This window comes from Ixodes scapularis, unplaced genomic scaffold (genome assembly GCF_016920785.2).
Source record: "Ixodes scapularis isolate PalLabHiFi unplaced genomic scaffold, ASM1692078v2 PGA_scaffold12__126_contigs__length_90152505, whole genome shotgun sequence".
Classification (NCBI taxonomy): Eukaryota; Metazoa; Arthropoda; class Arachnida; order Ixodida; family Ixodidae; genus Ixodes; species Ixodes scapularis.
Genome location: NW_024609838.1, coordinates 66875941 through 66888293, shown reverse-complemented (window position 1 = coordinate 66888293; position 12353 = coordinate 66875941). Strand labels below are relative to the sequence as shown.

Here is a 12353-nt window from a genome sequence, read left to right as displayed (position 1 = left end):
CGACCAGTTGACGTTCTGTCGAAGCATCCTGTAGAAAGTATGCGCCAGCGTTGCAAGATGCGGCGTAAACTTGCCATAGTAGTTAATCAGTCCCAGCAAGGAACGTAGCTGTGAGACGTTAGTCGGAGCTATATCTTTGAGAAAAGCTTCAATCTTCTCAGTTGTCGGCTGCACACCGTCAGCGCTGATGATGTTTCCGAGGTACTGGAGGCGGTCACAAAGAAACACACATTTGCTGCGCTTGACAAGTACACCGCGTTCTGACAACCTTCGGAGAGTCGCTTCTAGGTTGGTGAAGTTTTCCGCGTGCGCAGTTCCAGTAATCAAAATGTCATCAAGGTAGCACGTAACACCTGGCAAGTTTTCAAGCATGTTATCCATAACACGCTGAAAGATGGCGGGCGCCGACGCCACGCCGAACGGCAGGCGGTTCACGCTGAAAAGTCCCTTGTGAGTGTTTAATGTTAGGAACTTCTTGGAGTCGTCCACCATTTCGACTTGATGATAGGCCCTATCAAGGTCGATCTTCGAGAAGTAGCGACCACCGGTAAGGGCCGCCAGAATCTCGTCCAGGGGAGGCAGCGGGTATCCGTATCCAGAACGGGGTTCAGCGTTGTTTTGTAATCGCCGCAGAGGCGTATAGAACCGTCCTTCTTAACTACTGGGACTACTGGAGTGGCAAACTCGCTTGTAGTGACAGGCGTAATGATTCCGAGCTTTTGAAGCTTTTCGAGCTCTTCTTCAACCGCGGAACGAAGTGCAAAGGGGACGTTTCGAGCCTTCAGAAATTTTGGGCGGAACACGAGGGAAGCCTTGTCACCTTGGATCTTCCCCAGTTCATTGTTGAAGATATGCTTGTATTTTTCAAGAAGACGTACGTTCCAGATCCCCCGATGCATTAGGCTTAGCAGCGCTAGAGCCATGGTCCTTCAGCTGGTGCACGCCGCAAATGGCTGTCCAGTTCAGGTTGAGGTGCTCGAGCCACTCACGTCCTAGCAGAGGAGGCCCACGCTGATCCAGAACATACAGAGGCAGGAGCCGTCGCTGGTTGTTGTGCGTCACGTGCACGTGAATAACGCCGCACGACTTGACGACTTCGCCAGTGTAAGTCCGCAGTCGAATTTCCGTGGGCTGCATTGACGACGAAGCAAACAACTGTTGGTACTGTTCGCGTGACACCACGGAGACAGTCGCACTCGTGTCGAGTTCCATACGTAGCGGCACCCCATCCACAAAGACGTCGACCAGTATTGGCGGCCGTGCCGCCGAATTTATGCTGAGCAGACTGCCGCCTGCGTCTTGCGTCAGCGCGTGCATCTCCGTTTCCTTCCCACGACCTTGCTTTTTATTTTTCTTACTGCGACAGACTCGTTGCAGGTGGCATCTTTTCCCGCAGCTAACACACGTAGCGGCAACGTGCGGACATGAGTTGGCGAAATGTTTTGGCGGACCGCAGGATAACATGGGGATGTAGATTGCGCTTGCGGCGAGACGTCTGCTCGCATTTTATGAACGTCACCGCTCGAACGGTTGCTCACTTGATTCGCATCCGGCGCATGCGCGTCTTGGGTGTTCCGAGTAGCCGCTTCTAGGGCTAGCGCTCGCTCGACCGCTTTTTGAAAGGTAAGCGTCTTGTCTTCCGCGAACAAGTACCGTTGAATGTCGGTGCGGGACAGACCACATACAAAACGGTCGCGCAGGAACTCGTCCAGGAAATTGCTGAACTCGCAGGACTGTGATAGTCTTCGAAGCTCCGCCACAAAATCCGAAATGGATTCATTTTCGTGCTGCGAACGGCGGTGAAATTTGGCACGTTCCCCAATGATTGACACGCGTGGGGTGAGATGCTCCCTCAAAGCAGCGTTTAGTTCCTCAGAAGTCTTTGTTGACGGAACTTGCAGGGCCGTTAGTGCCTTTAGCAATCCATATGTTTTCGGTCCAATGACACTAAGAAACGCATGCACTCTGTCGGCTTCTGCTATCTTGTTCACGGCAAAATGCGAAAAAAGCCGTTCTTCGTATGATGGCCAATCACTTAAAGATTCATCAGAAGCTTCCACTTGCCCGATACGTGCCATGGTGATTCCATCGGCGAGATTTCCTTGCAGGAGCAGAAGAAAAGTGCCCAGTCACTCGTCGCCAGTTGTTGTGTGCATGCGGGCGCCCGTAAGAAGACTAGTTCTCGTCCGTCGGGAGCGATCTTTATTTTGCAACTGACGAAATGCTTTTTCGCGGCGCGGCAGCTCGCTGCGCCTCTTATCAGGAGCGCTGATAGCAGGGACCGGAAACGGAAACACGACAGTTGCTGTAGAAAATCACACGAATTGGGGAGGGGGGGGGGGGGGGGGACACGCTGAATGAGTAACGGGCACAACTCAGTCGCCGTCAATATATTGTCAAAAATGACAATTGATGAGGTGATGAATGACTGAGTAAACTGAACGTTTAATGGGGCGAACTTGTGCCCATTAATAAAAAGGAATCGGAAAATAACAGCCTAGCGTCGCGGACGTCGAAGTCGGCGTAAGAGCAGAGTCGAACGCTGGGGCGAGACTGACTCGTCAAGGTCGTGGTGGCCTCTTATCTTTAGTGCGTCACTATCTCAAAGATTCGGAAAAAAAGTTCGAGCTGGGGACGAGAATGAACACGCACTTTCTAGAACAAGAGAGCAGGAATAAATGATAGAAGTGACGTCGGTGGCAAAAATAAACGAGAACCTTCTAGAAGCCCATGACCGAGCGTTGCTTTCTCCGCCCTGCGAGCGGCAATATAATTTATGCGAGTTTCCAAGTTTTTAGAGGATCCGTGCGGTACTGGAAGCAAGTACCCAATCCTTCAGCGTACAAAAGCGGCGTGCAGGTGTTACATTGGCGACGACCATCCTCCATACGTTATGACAGCTATTCAACGGAGGGTGGGGACGACTCTGTCCATCCTAGATTCGAACATATTTGCATGTTTTGTCCACGTGAGCGATCGATCAAGCATATATCCGAATAGCAAAAACAGCGCATGAAACAAGATACAAAGGGAGAAGACACACAAAGAACAAACAGGGGCGCTGACTTACAGCTCATATGTTCATCTTCTATACTCGCATCGACTACAAGAACCGCAGTAGTAAGAGCTCAGCCTCTCGCAAAACATTACTAATTTCCCCTTTAATGTTTTGAATTGGCAAGCAGTCGTGTGGGCAGTCACGAAGTTTCGCCCATACCTTTATGGTCGACGTTTCAATGTTGTGACCGATCATCATGCCCTTTGCTGGCTGTCGTCTTTAAAAGATCTCACTGGACGCCTTGGTCGATGGATGCTGCGCCTACAAGAATACGACTTCGCGGTTCTGTACAAATCTGGCCGCAAACATGGCGACGCCGACGGCCTCTCGAGATGTCTCCTGCGCTCTGACGCACCCGATCCAGCTGACACCGACGAAGACCCTCTCACCTTGTCGGCAGTAAATATTGTCGACATGCAACTCGATCAAGCAAGAGATCCGTGGCTATCGAAAGTTCTGACAGTTGTGAGAGACCCTGACTCGTCCCAAAACCGGTCACTGCGAAGGCAGTCCCAACATTTCCGCATTCGGAATGGGCTTCTTTACCGGCGCAACTATTCACCTGAAGGTCTCCATTGACTTCTCGTTATCCCTCGTCACTTACGACGTGAGGTTTTAGAACACCTTCACAGGGATCCAACATCTGCTCATGGAGGACTTCTCAAGACCTACACTCGGGCTCGTCTGCGGTACTACTGGCCAGGGCTTTATGGCAGCGTTCAAAAGTTTTTAGGATCATGTCCTGAATGCCAACGTCGCAAGTCGCCTTCCCATTCATCTCAAGGTCTGCTCCAGCCCATACCGTGCCCAGAACGACCATTTCAGCGCGTCGGGATAGATCTTTTTGGTCCCCTTCCGAATTCCTCCTCTGGAAACCGATGGACCATCGTCGCCATTGATCACCTCACCCATTATGTCGAAACCGCCGCTTTACCTTCGGCGACAGCAGAAAATGTCGCCAATTTTTTCTTAAACCAGATTGTTCTCCGTCATGGAGCTCCGAAAGAGTTCCTTAGCGACCGCGGAACTGTGTTCCTTTCAAAAATTGTGGAAGAGGTTTTACGAGCTTGCAGCGTTATTCATCGAACAACGTCGCCATATCATCCGCAGACCAACGGCATGACTGAACGTTTCAACCGAACACTCGCTGATATGCTTGCCATGTATATTTCCCCTGATCACCGAAATTGGGACAAGGTTCTTCCATTCATAACCTTTGCTTTTAATACCGCCGTTCAAAACACTACCCAATTTTCCCCTTTTTTTCTTCTTTATGGGAGGGAGGTCTCTTCAATACTCGACAGCCTGTTGCCCTATTCGCCGGAGGAGTCTGAATGCACACCACTCACCGAAATCCAAGAACATGCTGAGCAATGCCATCAGATAGCAAGGACACGCACTGCCGACCTTCAAGGACAACAAAAACGCCACCACGATGCCGCGTCCAACCCTCTTTCATTCAAACCGGGTGATCTTGTCCTGTTGTGGACACCGCAACGCCATCCCGGTCTCTGTGAGAAATTGCTTTCAAACTACCACGGCCCCTACCGTGTGCTTCGCCAGACTTCAGAAGTCAACTATGAAATCGAGCCCCTTTCGCCACCTACTGATCGCCGCCGGCGTGGTCGTGAAATAGCTCATGTGAACCGCCTTAAAGTCTACAGCCCGCCAATCTCCCAGCCCTAACATCACCCTCGCCAGGATGGCTACCTCTGCGAAGGGGATATATTGTGACGAAGAGAAGCGGCACGAGTCTTCGGGGACGCGCCGTCCTGGGGGAAGAGGAAGAGGAAGGACAGACTGAGCGAGCGGCAATATATACCGGAAGGTCATCTTGAGTTCTATCTCCAATACCCGTGTAAATAATAAACACCCATCACTCAATCCGACTTCTGCTACAATACAGTATATATATATATCAGTGTGCCGAACCGAAAAAAAATACGGGTTCGGTTACGGTTCAGGTTCAGGTAAATTAATTTTGTTCCGGTTCAGTTCCGGTTCGATTAATTCGATCCGCGAACCGGTTCCCGTACCGGTTCGGGGCGCTGAACTGGTTCGCAAACCGGTTCGGAAATTATAAATGACAAATTGCAACGTCAAAATAAATTACAAATAAAACATCTGAAATCAGAACATACGAAACGGGATACACCGTAGTGTAAGGCTCAGGGATTTCTACAAGGAATGGTTTCTTTATGTGCACTCAAAGGTTACCTCACCGACGTTTACGCATTCGGAATTCATCTAATTGGGTCCGACGCAGTAGCTGTAAAATCCGCGACCTCCTTATAAATCCACTTGCAAGTAGAACTCGCTAACTATCCCGCCACCTCGGCGTGTAAGCAATTGAAGGAACAGTGGGGAGAAAATACAGCTTTCTTTATTTGAACTAGCCTTCGGTAACTCAAATTAGACCCTTAAAGAAGTTTTCATTAAACAAGATACGGAATATGAAAAACACTTCACCGAACGCAACGCCAGAAGGACGTAATAGGATAAATATTAAAATAGAAGAGTTCGCTGTCTCACAAATATGTTAGCTTCTAAGTGCCTATACGAAACCGGATGCATTATTATCAAACTCCCACAGCCTTTTCTTTTCTCATTCCGATGGAAGCAAGCTTCAAGAACTCGCGCGTTCTAGAAACGTGTTATGAAATGAGCACACAGCAGCATTTAGGATTTACGAGATTGTAGGAAAATAAAATCCCGTGACGCGATTTTTTTTTTGCACAGTTTTTTAATCCTTTTTCTTCCGTGCAAGCCGCGACCAGCGCAATACTGGTTCCTATGTCAAGATTCATGGATGCAGCGTTTGTCAAGATTCATGGATGCAGCGTTTATATTCCTAAGACTGAGTGGAGAAGAAAAATATGTAAGCGAGGTGTGTGTCAGTTGACGGCACTTAAAAAACAAATGGCATTGATAGCACATTCATTGTCAACAGCGCGTGGCCGAACCGTTTTGACATGAGCCGGTAACCGTTATTTTTTTCCGGTTCAGTTCCGGTTCGGGTTCATCGCGATAACAATATGACGGTTCGGGTTCGGGTTCAGTTCCGGAAAAAATACCGGTTCGGTTCCGGTTTTCGGTTCGGTTCGGTTCCGGTTCGACACCCTGATATATATATATAGATACGTGCTTCTTGGATTAGTTTTACGTTATTTTATTAAGACATACACGTTTCAAACATGAAAAAGCATCGTTTCCTCCTTTGACAACCAAACCATGTAAGAACTACTTCGCACAGCGCAATATTAATGCCCAAAACTTCCTTTTTCTTTATTTGACAGCGAGTATAGTCCTTTGCGAGGTGCAGTTACGTGATACGAAGGAAACGAAGAATACCGGTAAAATCTACAGGCATCAAATTGATTCTTTTATAAAGTAGTTTACTTTTTGGCCGAAAAACGAAAATAAACGGGGCTCACAAAAAATTTCAAGTATACGTCCTTGAGCAATACGCTTAAATTATTCTAATCGTTTACGTGTAAGTACTAGAACAGTCATATTGGTTGCTGTTAAATATATATCACCCTACTTTAGAAAACGTTCTATTTCATGTAACCCCTTATACAAATGTCATCTGCGTAGATAAAAAAACACAGAAAAGATGTAAGCACTATGAATAGTTAGGACATGACTGCGTTAAATGATGTCGGACCTAACACGCTGTCTGTGGTACCCTGTGGGGCATATCATGTTCTTTGCTTTTTCCGTCCGATGTCAAAATAAACTTCTTCCTCCTAAAAAGGGGTGATTCATCAAAGCGTTCGACCCTTGATTACAAGGCTCAGTAGTCCCTGAAACACACGAGCATGACTTATAGAGTGTCGAATCCACGTCTAATTTCTAATAAAAGAAAACTCAATACAGATGGTTCTAAGACTTCATTTGTGCTCTACACACGTCACCAAATAAATAACAGTGGTCATTTTGCTTCCGTGGTGTCGGAATTCCGTAATTTGCTTAATAAGGACCTCGATGACATCTGGCTATCGTTGCAGCTCTCGTTGACCAGTTTTACATCAGCTTGCCCGTGCAGCTAGGTATTGTTACCAAGGTGAGAACTGTAGGGAGGACCTTCAGTCGCTTGCTGGTGTTGATGAAATTAATTCCAAATGCCTGCAAAGCACTAAAATGCAATCCTCTATAATTCTGACAAAATTATTTAAGATATCTTTAGATGTTTCATGTTTACTTGATGTCTGGAAGGTGGAAAGTGTGATGTCTCTATACATAGGGGCGAACTTAAGCATAAATAAAGAAAGAATAAAACAATTAAAACAGGGACAACACATCTTCACCAGGGACAGGGACACAGGGACGACATATCTTTCTTCATCCATGACTTAAACCAACACGCTCGTCTACCAAGCAAGCGTAAGCATTCGCCCAATAACTTTTGCTCATTACCTCTAACGAGCGTTTCCTGCGAAATTTTAAAGCATACTATTTACTGGAATATTGCCAACTTACTAAAATCGAACGCCTTTTTTAACCAATGTCAGCACGGCTTTCGGAGAGCATTCTCTTGCCCGAAACGCAACTTTTATATTTCACTCAATCTGCATACCATTTGGACCGTGGCCCGCAGGCGGACTGCCTATTTCTTGATTTTTCTAAAGATTTCGATAAAGTCAGTCATCAAATATTGCTCTTTAAACTAAGTAAACTTGATATAGACAAAAACACTTAATTTGATTGAGTCTTTTTGCATCGTCGCTCATAATTTGTTACAGTAAATGGCTCTAATTCTTCAGTAACGCCTGTTAACTCGAGTGTTCCGCAAGGTTCAGTTCTAGGCCCATTACTCTTTCTTGTATATATTAAAGATCTGCCAGGCCTGCCTTTCCTCTTTTGTTCGTGTATTTGTCGATGATTGCGTAGCTTAACGAGAAATATTAACCAAGAATGACATCAGCCATTTGCAGTCTGATCTAATCTTAATAGCTAGCTGGTGCCGCACATGGCTAATGGAACAAAACATCACCAAGTGCAAATAAAGGCGCGTATTCTGCGGTAGCACAGTTTCGCCTATTAACTACCTTAACACCATGCCATTGCAACCTGTGCAAAAGTATAGATACCTTAGTCTTCATATAACGTCTGACTTGTCATAGAACATGCATATAGTGCAGGTAAGTAACAATGTTAATTGCATGCTCGGCTTTTAAGAAGAAATTTTTGTTCTGTTCCCTCATTCTTTACGCTCCTGTTCTTTAAATCACTGGTTTCATCGAAGCTTGAGCACGCAGCCTCCGTCTGGGACTCCGGCATAAAGTACCTCATTCAGTCACTAGAATCAATTTAAAACAAATCTGCGGCTTTTATTATTTCTAAGCATAATCTCACTTCCAGTCTAACCTCTATGAAGCTATCATTATATTTGTCTAATCTTGCTTTACACAGACAGCTGTCTTGGTTGTCTCTTTTTCATAAAATTTACTATCATTCTGCCCTTCATGAGAACCTACTAACAGCCCCGTCATATATTTCCCGGCGATCAGATCATCGAAATAAGGTTGGCGTCTTGCCTTGCAACACCAAATGTAGTTTCTATTCCTCCTTTCCTCGCACTTCTGCAGAATAGATCCACCTTCCTCATAATATGGCAACCTTACCTGACCCAATTTCTTTCAGAACTGCCCTGTCTTTCTTGCTATTTTCTGATGTACCAGAGGTGTTTACTCTTGCCGTTTGGTTTGTTCATGCATTTACCACTTCAATCTGTAATTGTCTTTTAACCCTGAGGGTAAGTAAATAAATAAATGCATAAGTATACGGCGTTGAAGTTCCCGGGACACGTGTAACCGGTTAACTGCACTTGTCTGGAGTTGCAAATATAGTCCCTACAGTTTACTTTATGCTGAAATGTCACGTAAAGTTCGCCCTTCATACAGGATTACTTGTACACGTCTGCGTGTGGAAAGCATTGAATTTTGTTTGTTTGCTTTCATTCGTCAAAATTCTAACGATTAATGGGTAAAAAAATTAATCGCGATAAAAGCATTAAACGTTAAATCGGTAGGTGAATCGATCAATTGCACAGCCCTAGCAAGAGATGATTGTGATCTTTCCTGTTTCAAGCTCAGAACCATTTGTGCCGCTTTCCGGCAAGTTTCTTCTAGACATATGCAATTAAAAGATGTCAACAACAAGGCTTTTGCTGAGGGTCTAGGGTTCGCAAGGGCACCAAATGTCACAATCTGGAGAAGGGGCCGTACGTTGTGTTGCTTGAAGCGTTGTACTGATCTCTTTTATGGTACACAAGTGATCCAAATCAACAATCACTTTTTTGCTATACTTGTTGAAATTGGCTTCTGCTTGCTAGAACGATAATCTGTATTCGGGGCTGTTTACTGCCTCTCCAGGCTTTGAGAGCAAATTACAAATCGCATCAGCCATAGTCACCTTCAAAGGGCGGTGCAACGATATTTATTTGAAATGTTTTTTTACTTTACATGGAGCTTACTGGCATTAGTGGCACCCAAGTATACTCGCACGGAATGCCATTGACCAACAAACCTCTTCGCTGCGGTGTTATTCCAAAAATAAACGGGAGCGCTTTTTTTCAATCTCTTCTTTGCAAAACTTGATGAGTCAGTTTGGAGGTCGCACTGTCTTCCAGTGATGTTAGATAGTCCCCCAGCGAGGTATTTGAATGCGGCTCATAGACTGGACCAGAGCACTGCGTGAGCACTCGATTTGGGCTCGCGATAATCAATAGCTCGACAAGCCTTCGGGTAGTGATTCGCGCCCAATCGCTTCAATGACGACAATAGCTGAAGCCTATTAATGTTTGGAACTGAGCTTATGTCCTGTGCTTTGTCAATTCCGGCGCGTGGATGATAGGAACTGACAGCATATAATCGGCTCCAGATCAAGTGGTCATTGGTTCTGGCTATGAAACGAGGGAGAGAACGCTGCTCGTTTTTATTTCATATTTTTTGCAACTACCATCGCACAGGGAGAAAAACTAACGCGCTTTTCATGAATAATAAACACCAGGTATTCCTTCTGAGCGGTATTTACGCGAAGTACAAAAACCGTTGCTCCGCCATATTAAGTACATCACGCACTACATCAAAAACAGGAAAATGCTTTTTTTTTAATTAGGCGACTGTAGACTGTGTACGAGATTTCAAACTATTAGTATAGAAGTGGCAGGAAACCGAACCAGTCGTAGGGAAGTGGCGTGAAACCAAACAACTAGTATGGAACGCTAAGTAATCGTTGCCATATCTTTCTTACTCTTTTTTCCACAGTCTCGACGCAGGACGTGGTTATGTTACACTGCCGCGTAGAACTCGCAAATATCTGTTCTTCGGTTCCCTATTTCTTCCCTGCGCCGTATTGTTCGTAGAAGTTCGCATTCCCCTTGTTTTCATATAACCTTCTGGAAGGGGACGATTCCGCGTCGCAAACCTAATATGCGATAAAGATAACCAATCTAAATTTAAATTGGAAAACTGTCATGCAACTGCTAACTGCCTTAAAGGTGGGCTTTTCTTTGCATTGAAATAAGAACTGCTTATCCTTTCTTATTTCTCATTTCTACAATTACTTACTTAGTGCGGAGCTTAAATTCTGTATCCTAGAATATACAAAATTTGCACAAGAAAATAACAGACTTACTTTTTTTCACCGCATCCCTAATTCGCTGGCAGTTTTTACTACCATCAAGAACGATTACATATTTTTGTGTTTGTGTGTTTTATATAGAAAGGCATCTTTATTTTTAGTTTTACTAACATGTGTTTCTTTTCAAGGGCCCGCTTTCTCTAAAGCTGGTCTCGCTTCTCGGCATGCGTCGATCTGAAATGTCAAAAGGTCTTGTCACAGTACGCGAAAAACACTACTTTTATTTTTTTTTTGCTGAGAAAAGAAGATTAGTTTTTTTGGACAGTAATTTTGAGTTGTTTACGATTAACTAAAGTAAAAAAGCGCGAAACATACACAAGAACGCGAGAAAGTGGTCGATACAGGGCGCATTTGCTCAAGTTGGTTCATGTAGTACCCAAAAAAGCGCCAAAATTCGCCCGTTTGTCATGGTGCGATTCCGCTTGCAATTTTCAATCTCGGACGCCTAAATGACCGTGGAGGCAGCATACACTTCGACTGCGTGCTCTGACCACGTTTTTTTTTTTTTTATTTGTTTTTACTGTGTTTACGAGCAATGTTGAAACCGCAAATCGCAGGCAGAACAGCGCCATGTCAAACGGGCTTAACCCGACCACACGGTACTATGCACGCATGCATACATAAACGTTAGTTTTTTTATCGCACGGCAAATGGTGTTCGCTACTTCTGCGAACAATAGGGGGCGCGCTGGTCAGGCGAAATGGCGGACGAAAGGAAGTCGTCTTCATGGTTCAGCGCGCGGACCACCATACATTTCTTGCACTCCAGGGTAGATTCAGGGTTACATATGAAATCAATGCGATTTTTCTACGGTAAAAGCTTTCTTCAAGTTAGTGCGTAGGAATAACATGGCAGAAGCAAAGAAATAATTACTGGGAACGATGTTTTTTTGTATGCTGCCCACGATAACCAAGCAGCGATAACAGCCGACAGAATCGAAATGGGCTCCTCTCTTGAGCTTCTCGGCGTTGCCGCTACGCGGTGTAGATTTCACTAGTGTCGCCAATAGTCGCAGAAAAAAAGGAAGAACAAAACAAGCGACGTTCACCCTCTCAACTCGAAGCCAGAGCAAGCGGCCACGTAATTTGGTGCCGAATATATGCCACCAATTTTCATCCCATAGTCACGCGCTGGGGGTTGGGAAAGCCCAGGGCATGTGCTGACTGGTCAAGCCCCGGTCGCGCTGCTAGTACCTCATACAAAAGACAGTCTACAGCCACTGTCTGTGGCCTGTTTCTTTCTTGCATGTCGATCAAGTCGCATTGGTCGCACGCAATGTCTGTAGGCATGTTGACTGTCTGAAGACATGTAGACAGGGACTGTCAGCAGACATGGATCCCACAAATATACTTCTGCTACTTGAAGCAAACATGCTTCGATCATGCTTGAGGCATGTCTGCCTCAAGCATGGTTGCTTGAGGTAGACATGCCTCAAGCAAACCAGTGGAACCATGGGGCCTTAGGGTTTGGCTATTCCCGTCATCGCAGCGATTGGACTCGAACCACCACCCGAATGCTCGTCGAGAAATCCTAGTATAATTTGTGATTCGGGGAGATTATAATTTCGTAAGTAAAATTGTTTTGAGTATACTAAACTAAATTAAAATTTATGATTGAAATATTTTGAATGATTTTTTTACTAAATATC

The 12353-nt window shown here is 45.3% G+C and overlaps 1 protein-coding gene across 1 annotated transcript in view; it reads left to right on the top strand.

Annotated features, from left to right (window-relative positions):
- The window catches only part of LOC8026166 (transcription factor RFX4-like), a 194897-nt gene that overhangs the window by 32609 nt on the left and 149935 nt on the right, over positions 1-12353 (top strand). The gene's annotated exons all lie outside the window — the stretch shown is intronic.